Source organism: Meriones unguiculatus, chromosome 21, assembly GCF_030254825.1.
Source record: "Meriones unguiculatus strain TT.TT164.6M chromosome 21, Bangor_MerUng_6.1, whole genome shotgun sequence".
Lineage (NCBI taxonomy): Eukaryota > Metazoa > Chordata > Mammalia > Rodentia > Muridae > Meriones > Meriones unguiculatus.
In genome coordinates, this window is record NC_083368.1 from 50474727 (window position 1) to 50486284 (window position 11558).

Below are 11558 nucleotides of genomic sequence, written 5' to 3' on the forward strand. Positions count from 1 at the left end.
GAGGAAAGAAGAGATACTCAAGTATCCACAAGACTTCACATTTAAAACAGAAATAAATAAATAAAGACCTCAGCTTCTCAACAGGTCATGAATCCTCTTTTAAATGGCTTCCAGTGAAATGGAACTCTGCCTTCACAACACATGGTCTTCCCTGCCCTCTCATATGCCAAAGTAATTTCACTCCTGTCTGAGTGTGGCCTAGGAAACTTTTCTCGAAAATGTGAAAAGTAGTTGGGCACCAGACATCTGCGGTTCTGTTTCAGCTTCCCTTGCTGGGCCTGGGAGGAGGGGAGAGAGAAGGGACCACACCTGGATAATCTGTATAATTACCTTACCAGCCTCCTGCTCCCTCTTCCCAGCGATTCTGCTTCTAAACTCTCCACTCTATAAGCAACTACATTTCTGAACACAACTGTTTTCCACCTAAATATCTTAGAGAATTGACATTTAAAAGAATTTCTATATTAAAATCTCATCAAAGTGCCTCAGTCATTAACACATTTTTAATTAATTTCCTTAATTAACTTTCTTGCACCTTTAATGATGCAAAAGTGTAAATCCGCAGAACGGGAGCATTGAAATAGATGTAAGAGCAGAGTATGGCGAGTGTTTGTGATGTGCTAGTTCAAACTGTGCCTGGCTGTTTAAAGAGCATTTGAAGATGCATGACAGTCAGAGGTGGTGGAAGACACAGCTCATGAAGAGTTCTGGCAATCAAGAGATAGGTCCACAGACAACAGACACAACACAGAGGAATAAAACTCAGAATGCTACTCTCTAGGCAGCAACTCAAAAGTACACAAATTTTCTACATACTCAGTAAAAGGTAGAGATACAGAAATTAGAACTAGTTTCTAAAATCAGAACATTAGTAATTAAGAGAGTATCCTTAGAACAGATAAAAGCGCAAATATTCCCCAAAACTTGGGAGGAAGAGGTAGGCAGATCTCTGAGTTCAGGGCCAGCCTGGTCCACAAAGCAAGTTCCAGTACCCCCCCCAAAAAAAAGTAAATATTCAAGACAAGTTACCTAGGGAATTCACTGCTCCAAAAGTGAAGGGATAGACCAAAACAAGTTCCAGTGTTTTGTATAGTCAGATGTCACATGGAGAGTGCAATGTCCCCTGAGAGTAAAGCAGGGAAGGCCACACTGCCCCCTGGGTGAAGGAACACCGCCCTGAAGGTATACTCAGTCTGTGACCTGGAGCAAAGAAGCGGGCCTAAGGCCAGTTTGCTGGATGTTTTAATTTAAACATTTCCTTTAGCCCAGTACCTAGATTAGTCCCTTTTAATAATATCTCTTTACTGAGAATTGGGATCCTACATAAGGAGGACCTGCCTAAAATTCACTAAGATACAGAGCAACGGTAATAAAAGCACAGGCCCAATGACACTCCCATTCCTTCCTGGAGAAATGAAGTCTTTAAATTACAACAGTGTTCTGTATCAAAGAAATAAGTCATAAAAACAATTACCAGGAGAGGCCTGTCTTGCCAGGTAATCCTCCCACAAGCCCTCTGGCTGCCCTAGCTGTTGTCATGGCCTTATAGATGAGGACAAGGGGATCTTGGGAAGAGCAGGGAGGGTGCTTGCAAACAGACCCCATCCCATTTCTCTCCCTGCATACTGATGTACTCAACGATAAGATCTTGTTGCTAACATGCCATGTCAATCAACTGACAACATGCCATGTCAATCAATTGACTACGTGCTATGCCAATCGGAGCTTATGCCAGCTGCTTTGGCAAACTGCTAATCTCTGTTGCAAACTAGCCAGTCCAGGTTTAACACTCAAACTGACATAGTGCTAGAAATCACACTACCACCTCAAGGCAAAAACGATGCAAAAAATATGCATACAAATAAATACAGCAGCATAATACTAAAAAAAAAAAAAAAAAAAAAAAAAAATTACTCCAGCCAAAAGAAAATATTGCTAAACTAGAGAACCACCATCCACTTTAATCCAACCCTAATAGAGTGCTGGCCAAATAACAGTTTTAACCAAACGAACTGAATTCCGATGATTCCAATATTCAAGTGGAAGGGGTCTTTTGTTATCTATTTTTTTGTGTCATGTGTATGCTCTCCATGTTCGTCTGAGCACCTCGCGCTGACAGTGCCCACATAGTTCAGAAGAGGTCTGCCAGATCCCCTGGAACTGGAGCTACACCAGGCCGTGAGCTGCCATGTGGGTGCTGGGAATTGAACCCAGTTCCTCTATCAGAACAAGTACTCTTAACCTCTGGGCTGGCTTTCCATCCCCTGGGGAGCTGGAACTTTCCAAGACACTACATAAAAACACGTTAAACTACAAAACAGTAGATGTGGGCTACACTGAAGTCCTGTCTGTGACAGTGAATTCCATGTGCCAACCTGACAGGGCCACAGGCTACCCCTAAGTCAACACCATTCTGGCTGTGCCTGGAAGGACCTTTCTGCATGACAAGCATCTGTACCTACACTGAGGAACGCAAAGCACCTTCCTCATTAGGACTTCATTCCTGACCTGAGGACAAGGGTGGGTAATGGGGATGTGCTGATTTGCATCTTCTCATACTATGAGTTTCCATCCGTCGTTTCTGGCCTCAAACTCCTTCCTGCAAGTCAGGATGTAAGATTTACCTAGCTATCCGTTATCCTAGACTATGATTTTTCTTCCTTCTTGCAAGACATAGGCACCTAATCTACCTTTCTGTGTTGACGCTAACCACAGAGAACCTTTCGGTGAAGCTTTGTCTAACAGATCATAAGACCTTCCTCGGTCCTAAGGAGTGCGGCAGAGACAAGATGAATTGCTGGGGTTTCCCATTTCAGCCTGCTAATACTAGTTCATTTCCTTTTCGTCCAACCACATTTCAACACGGCTGCCCATGCTTCAGTCATGCCTGCGTAATGAAGTCTCACAAACCCCCACAGGACGGGGCCCAGGGGGCTTCCTCACAGCAGAATGTGAAGGTTCCTGGGGAATGGTATAGCCAGATAGGGCAGGGGAACTCAGTTCTCCTTCCCACACCACAACTTCTGCTTCCCTGTACCAGTGTCATTTGTAATTCTAATGCAGTGAATGTTAAGCATAAACCATTCAAATTCCCTGATCCTCAGGAAGGGCTTGTAGGGCCCCCAGTTCATAGCTAGGCCAGCAGACCCAAACCAACAAAAACAAAAAGCTGCAGTACCATACAACACAATACATGTGACTACTACCAGGCAAAAGCCCAGAAACTTTCTGTATGAAAGGGCCAGACCAAAAATATGCTCTGGCTTTAGGGACCATAATTTCTACCTCCACTGTACGCCCACAGCTACCTGGAACAAAGATGGATGTTCCAACTGCAAGGCAGCTCTTGGATTTTGCTCTTATTGTTGAGCCAGGGACTTATCTGTCCTGGCTGGCCTAAAACTGGCTTCAGATTCAAGAGATGTGCCTAGCGCTGCCTTCTAAGGGCCTCCCAAGTGTCCCACCAAGTCTGGCCGTGAGGTTTTTGTTTGTATGTCTGTTCGTTTTTAGTTTTTCAAGACAGGGTTTCTCTGTGTAGTCCTGGCCTGTCCTGGAACTCACTCTGTAAACCAGGCTGGCTTTGAACTCAGAGATCTGCCTGCCTCTGCCTCGTGAGTGCTGGGAATAAAGGCATGCACCACCTATTAATAAAGCTTTATTTACGGACAACAAAATCTGGGTTTCATACCATTCTCATGTTTCAGAAATTCAAATTTTATTTGTTAGCCTACTCTGAAAATTATTCTGCTTTAAAGACTATGCAGGCTTACGTATATGATTAGCTGAGCCTCAAGGTGTGATTTTATTTAGAAAAATAAAATAGAAGACAGCAAACTTCCCTAAAGGTACCTCAATAGTTGAACATTTTTGATTTGTTATTTGCAGAATACAGATGGCCTTTATGGACCACCTCAGAAGGCAGGCTTGCTACAGAAGGAATGCTGACCAAACACACAAGTTCTATGCTTGATCAGACATTTCATCAACATGTACCCTCCATGGAAAGAAGCCTGGACGCCATAAGAAGCAGAAGAAATCTAATTCCAACAGGGAAACACCTTTACCTTCCTACAGCTGTACCTGCTCGCTCACAGAAAAGCCAGGAGTGAGCCTGGACTTGGTCCTCTTTCCAAACACATCCATAAGAAGCAGAAGAAATCTAATTCCAACAGGGAAAGACCTTTACCTTCCTACAGCTGCACCTGCTCGCTCACAGAAAAGCCAGGAGTGAGCCTGGACTGGGTCCTCTTTTCAAACCCATCCCTCGCCGGAGACATGAGTCAGAGAGAGAAGTATATGGTGTTCACGCGACAACAGTGCCCGCACTCTCCTCACAGGGGCGCTGACATGGCGTCATTGCTGTGCCACTCATTTAAAAAGGATGGGTAACTGTGCGCCTGATGCTTGACCAACTTTTACAGTTCAGCCCTTGAATCCATCTGCTAGGCTGGGGAGATGGATCAACAGACAGGGCATTGCTGCGCAGCCATGTGGACAGGAGTCTTGAGCCACTGAACATAAGGAGAGCCAAATGGATCTCCGCCAGGCCACAAAAAGAAAGAAAGAAAGAAAGAAAAAGGCAGGCAAGAAAACTATATCCACTGGAGAGGAGCATTAACACTTAAAACTGCAGTGTGAGCGCGGTCAGCAAATTGCCGGCTTACCACACACAAAACCCTGGGTTCAACCTCCAAACACCATAGAAACTACATGACTTGATGCACACATGCAATCCCAGTACTCAGTAGGGTAGCTATGAAGTCGAGGGTTGAACAAGAATGACCCCACAGGCTCATGTGTTTGAATGTTGAGTCGTCAGGGAGTGGCACTACATGAGAAGCACTAGAAGCCTTGGAGGGAGCGTTAGTTGAGGAAAGCCCTGAGATGTCAAAAGCCCACGCTGGACTCAGGCTCTTTCCTAGTCTGCAGATAAGGATGCAACTCTGGGCGACCGCTCCAGTGCCATGCATGTCACCATGCTCCCTGCCGGGATGACAGCGGGGTAACTCTCTGACACTGTGAGCAAGGCCCCAATTAAATGCTTTCTTTTATAAGGGTCGCTCTGGTCATTGTGGCTCTTCACCGCGACAGAAACAGTGACTACGACCGAAGAGAAGATCAAAATTTCACAATCATCCTTCACTACAAAATGAGGTGGGGGCCAGCCTGGGCTACTTCAAGCCCTGTCCAAAACAAAAACAAAAAGCAGAATAAGGGCAGGGGGGTGAGCTCAGTGGCACAGAAAGAGGCCTGGAGCTGGCTCCCCAGTACTCAGAACAAGAACAAATAACAGCTCAGTACGCAATATAAGCTGTTACCACTATGTTACTGCAAATTTAACAGACGGATTTTGACATCAAGTGATTTTAAACATTTTAACACTAAATGCTTACTAGAAATACTAACTTAAAAATGATTTCCTATTATCGGGACGCTTTGGGACTGAACACCAGAAGACACAGGTTTTTTAAATAGAATCTGCACAGAGTGAGAGGGAACAAGAGAGTGAGTTAGTGAAAGACAGCGAGATAGAAAACTAAGTATGATGCACACACTTCTAACACTTATGAGGTAAAAAGGAGAACAAGGAGTTCAAAGTCATCCTTGCCCAGATAGGGAGTTCAAGGGCAGAGAGAGCTACACAGGACTCTTCCAAACCACAAAACAAAACCCTACAAAAAGAACATGAACATTATTTTTAAAAATTTAATGGTTACCTAACAATTAAAAATCTTACAAGTAGCTGGGTATGGTGGCATGGCTCATGCCTTTGATCGCAGCACTCAGGGAAGCAGAGGCAGGCGGATCCCTGTGAGTTTGAGGCCAGCCAGGTCTACAAAATGAGTCCAGGACAGCCAAGGCTACACAGAAATCCTGTCTCAAAACACCAAACAACAACAACAATAAAAGTCTTAAAAGTTTTTAAGGAAACAAAGTAATCTTGTATTTTGAGTAGTGGAAGAAAAAAAATTAAGCACAACAACAAGAAATAATTCCACTCCTGGCAAAGGAATACTCCAAATGGAAGAATAAAGAGCCACAGGCCAAAAACTTTAAATAATGAGTCAGTGGAATAATTCTTCCAGAATACTGTTCTACTGAAAAATCTTGGGAATAGTTGGATGCAGATGACCTCTGCTTGGCTACTTTTGTTTGTTTGTCTGACACATTTCAACACCTAGCTCTTCCTGCCTCAGTTTCCCATCTCCAGAATGCTGAGCCACCATGCCTGTCTCTCAGATTTTCAGTTATCTGAATCAACACCTCATGGCTTTTCTTGTTTGTCTTCAGTAGCACAAAATGAAAATTTATTGAAAGAAGGTGATTAACATCTGTAAGTGGTTACGCGGACCACAGCGCTCCTTACTTCACTCGACTGTCTGTGCAGTGTGGGAGAAGAGGCAAACCCGATCGCAGTAGTGACAATTCCGCAGCCTCCACACGAACTCCATGAACTGTCCTTAAACCTTATCTCTCCACTGCTCTTCCTGGTTGGCAAGGGGGGGGAGAACAATTCAGAAACCTGTTATCTGATCAGCAGCAGCCTGAAGAAAGCTCTCTTCTCGGACACTGGCAAACTCGGCCATAGCACCTACTGTCTCTGCTTCATAACGGGTTAGGGGAGGGGCCCAACCTAGGTCAACTCTGCCCCAAAGCCTGACAGACATTCTGAGGGCAGTATTGCAACATCAGAGAGCTCGGAGTTGGCAACCTCACAGCAGAACTCTGGACACTGTAAAAACCAGAAAGAGACGCAGCAGAGTGGTGTCCTCTCTCAGGCACGTGCGCGAGCTAGCCAGTTACTGAAATGGGCCAGTGGCTCCCCACGCACATAAACCATGTTTTCCAACAAAACACTTATGGGATTGAAAAGAAAGCAGCCTCTTCCTCCAACCTCAACTATACCTAAGCTACCTTCCCCATCGGTAAGGAAGCTCATAGGCAGGCAGGCTATTAGCCACTGACTTCGCAAGTCTGGACAGATGGATTGGAACTAGAGACACCCCATCAGGGTCCCACGAGCCATCAGACCTTCTCATTTTCTGAGCTGAGCACCGGAGTTCAGGTCTCTTCTGGCACAGACAGCTGTCAATCTTTTCACCGCTACATCGCGAAACCATTCAACACAGGAGGGTACATGGTGTGTGCAGGCATAGAGTCAATGAGCGGGAGTTAAGGACGACTACTAATGAGCTAAAAAGGACTGGTAAAAATCTATAGGTCAGATGGACCTGCCACACCTACTGTCAACACTACAGGAAGTAAATATTTCAGTGAACTACACGACTTTCTGTTAAGACACTAACGCAGAGGTAAGTGGAAACGGGTAACCGGACTAGGGTGAGTGATACCTCAAGACAATCCTGGGGTACATTATGAGCTCAGCCACCAGTAGAGTCTTTATCACAAACAGTTGTCAGGCAAGGGCACCTTTCGTAAACGCTTACAAATAGTTTACACACGGTTGCACACCTGAAGAAATATTAATACAATTACTGTGTGTGTGGGGGTGGTATTTGCGGGTATACATGTTTGTGTGGGTGGGTGCATGTGTTGTGTGGGAGGGTATGCATGCATGTGTGTGTCACTGTTAGGTGTCTTCTTTGGCTAATCTCTTGGTGGTCTCTCATGGAAACTGGAGAGTACTCATTAGGCTAGATTGATGAAGCAGGGAGCCCAGAGATGCTCTGATGAGCATTTCACAGACTGAGTGATCTCCCCAGCTGCTTTTTTATATTACATCCTAACCCTCATAATAACCCACAGGAATATTACAAGGGTAGCCCTAAAACAATAGACGCCTAAAAACCTATATTATTAATCTTAAGAAACACAGTGCTGTTCCCATTAACAGTCTACACAGAGAGGCTTCCACACACATGGTTTCTAGTAAAATAGGGCCAAAGGTTCAGGGACACGTCCTCTCAAGCCTCTGAAGGCCCCAGGAAGGTGTTGCCCACACCAGGGAGGTCAGAATGGCTAGTGTGCCTTTTAACAAGCAAATTTCTCTGCTTCTGCAGCCCTGTGGGATCAGAACCCTGGAGCAGGCATTAAAACCCTACATGTTTAACAAGCTCTTGGGGATGGATTTTTCTTTTAGGCTTAGAGCTGAGAGCTTCAGGATTACAGCACATCAACCCACACAGAGAAAAAGTTTAAGAAAGGAAAAGAAAAATGAAAACCAAGGCAGAGCTAAGACAACATAAAATCCCCAAAGTACGATTCACTTGATAGGAATTTTTACTCTTTTCTAATGGAAATGAGGCTGGCTGTCCTGGGGCCAGGTTTGCCAGGTGGAGAGGGAGGGCCAGACAGTAAATCTGGAGACTAGAGTGAGGAAAAGAAAAAAGAACTTCTGTTTGCAATGGTTAAAACTGACTACTCTAACTCAAAGTGTTCATATGTTTTCTTACAGATCTTCTCTTTCGCAAAGCAGAATTTTGTTTAAAAATCTAGTAGCCACTTGAAAAACTGAAATGTTGATTTGCTTTCTAGAACTCAGAACCGTAACAGTACAGGAGCCTAAAAAAATGACATTTAGCTTTGCTTGCTCCTTTAGAATTCTACAGCTGTTTAAATACCTTAATCCTACTTTATACTATTAGGGGAAATATCAATATCAGAAATATTGATATTGAAATATTGAAATATCAGACAAATATCAAGTAAAATGACAAAGGGTGACAAGATGGTTCAGTAGGTAATTGTGCTGACAAGCCTGATATCCTGAGTTCAAGTCCTACAGAGAAAACAAACACCTACAAGGTGTCCCCTGATCCTCACATATGTGTTGTAGCCTGGACATTTGCCCCACCTCCTGCATACAAAAAGAAAGGAAGATAAAAGTAAGCTTCGTTTAAAAAATAACAACAAAAACAAAATATACATTTTAACTGCAGGAGGAACAAAATAGGGCATCCACATTTAGCTTACACATTGTTGGTGTTTTGTTTTGTTTTCATTTTTAAGAAAGAAAACAAGGAAGAAAGGGAGGCATAAATTTACACCCAGTGTGGAATCTTCATTTCCTGTAACTACTTTACATTACACTTGATAAGGAATTGCAGCTTTTTAATCTCATGTTTCAGGATTCCTCTGCACCTTCAGGCATTTCGGTTATACCTTACGTCAAATGTAAAACTGAAGCACACCAAGGTTCCCAGATTTCAGCAACCAAACTACCTCTGAGGAAGCGGGTCAGCAGCCAGTGGCCGAGACCAGAAAGAAGCCACTAAGGTAAATTTTTATCAGCCAAACAATGTTACAAGCTCCTATTTTTATTATCCAATGGCCTTCAAAACTCACTCCGAGAGCCCTAATTACAGGTAAGGCACGGTGCCATTAGTTAGCACAGCTGATCCCACAGCACTGCCCTAACGAGCCTGGAGGTGCTGTGATGAAAGTCACCAGGAGACTGCTGAGGATGCTCATGCAACAATCTGAGTAGCACACAAGATGCTCAACAGCCTGACCAAAGGAGGGACCAAAACAGAGACTGTGACACTGAGAGTTTGTGCCTGTCGCTCCGGTCTACATTAATTCCATCATTCTGTGGCCTCCCGTCTCCAAAACCACGGAGACACAGAATGTCACAGACTAAAGGAATTTTTATCTTGCCCTTTTATTATTATTATTTTTACCTACAAAAAAGAATTTTGTTATTTTTTCCTGCTGTGTTTACAGCCATAGTATGCGTGATGTTCCGTGCTCTTATACCAAATAACGAGTGACATATGGATGGTTTGAGATCGCTTTGTCTAGCTGTAACTTTCGGGAAGTCATCAGCTGTTTGTTTTTAATAAGGAGAGAACACCTTTTAAGAACCTATGAAACAAACCTAATCACGTGCACGAAACTAAAAACAAAACCTAGTAAACTGCCTGAGAAATCACCAGACTAGCAGCCTCCAGAAACAGGGTTAAACAAATAAGGCCAGCTGAACCATTCTGCCGCTTTCCTGTTCAGTGGCATCGGAAAAGTCATTAACTTTATTTTCTGCATTAAACGGAGATCTCCCTGTGTCACTGTTTGAATAAGAATGTTTCCAAAGACTTGGAAAATGTAACAATCTATCACTGGTCCTTCCAGGATGGCACAGGCCCGGGAATCTGCCTTTACCACCTAATTTAACACAATAGCTCACGAAATTCATATTTTAATCCGTAAAGTGTGAGAAATTGTAATAGGACACATGTGAGAAATTGTGAAAAAGAAATATGCACTTGAAAATACTGGGAAACTGTATGTAAGGTAGCAAAGGTGCAAATTCGTGACTTTGTATCCATTTGTTTCTGCCTAAAAAGAAACAGGGCAAAAGTTCTGTCAGGTGATAGTTCAGCATTATAGGAAGTAATTATGTAAATTGGAGCTGATGACTTCCCACAAGGTGCAGGCTGATACATCGATCTCAAATCCTCCATCTGTCACTCATTATTCAGGTACAAGAGCACTGGCCATCATCATGCATACTACAGCTGTGAACACAGCAGAAAAAAAAAAAAAAAAAAAAAGGCAGCGCTCATCAAAGACACCTATGTGTTAGCGTGCCCCAGCAGAAAGCAGCTCCACTTTGGCCGAGACCTAAACTTCGGGAGTGAGTCAAGGTGGCCCTGCACGGAGTTCAAGTCCAGCACGCCGGTCCATCCCATCCAGTTCTCTGGGAGCGCTCAACCCGCGGGATTCCGACCGCCAGGGGCAAACACCGGCGCCCGGGTGCAGCCCGAACCCGGCGGCGGCCGCGACCCAGCGCCAGGCGCAGACGCCGCTGTGCGGGCCGCGATGCTCCGCACGGCCGGGCCCCGCCGCAGCCGCGCCCCGCGTCGGGGTGCCGGGCAGCCGGCGTGCAGCCCCGCGCCCGCCTCCGCGCGCCCAGCCGCGCCCAGCCCCGCCGCCCGCCCGAGCCTCACCCGCCTGCGGCCGTCAGTCCTGCCGGAGGCCGACGGCAGCTCCGCCGCCTCCCGATCGCGCCGGTCGCGCCGATCGCGCCCCGCCTTCCCCCGGCTCCCCCGTCCGCTCGCGCCCGCCCGCGCCGTGGAGGAAGCCAGCTCGCGCCGAGCCTCCTCCCTACGCTTCCCGCCGGGGCCGATGGGCCGGGCCGCCGCGGAGCCGCGCACGCCCCCTGGCGGTGGAGGACCGAGCCGACGCGGGGGTGCGGGGAGGAAGGGCCGCAGCGGCGCGGCTCCCGGGTCGCCTCTGCCACTCCAGCCCCGCGTGGCTCAGTCTGGACCTGCCACGTGGGAGCTGCAGCGGCCGCCGCGAGAAGCCTAGTGGCACCCGGGGAGGAGGAGAGGTGAGTCAGCGCCTCCGCCCTTCAGTCACAGAATCTCAACCTTTCCCGCGGCAGTTTGACATGTCCAGCCCCATTATAGACTTGGATCAGACTAGGATCATAGGGAATCTTCTCTTGACTCCTGGAAACTAGGTAACTGATCATAAACATCCTATAGGCACATCAAATCCTGCAACCCTGAATGATCTATCCAAAAGGAAGGTTACTGTTTGCATGTTGCATGCAACTTCTTTTTACAATTTATCACCAATATGACAAATGTTCTTTT

At 45.8% G+C, this 11558-nt stretch overlaps 1 protein-coding gene across 1 annotated transcript in view; it reads right to left on the bottom strand.

The window, feature by feature from the left end:
• Positions 1–11064, bottom strand: part of Fam3c (FAM3 metabolism regulating signaling molecule C) — a 45190-nt gene extending 34126 nt beyond the window's left edge. Inside the window, exon 1 of the mRNA XM_021655307.2 lies at positions 10908–11064. The gene's annotated coding sequence lies outside the window, so the exon portion shown is untranslated. The remainder of the gene's footprint in view (positions 1–10907) is intronic.
• Positions 11065–11558: the final 494 nt, after the last annotated feature.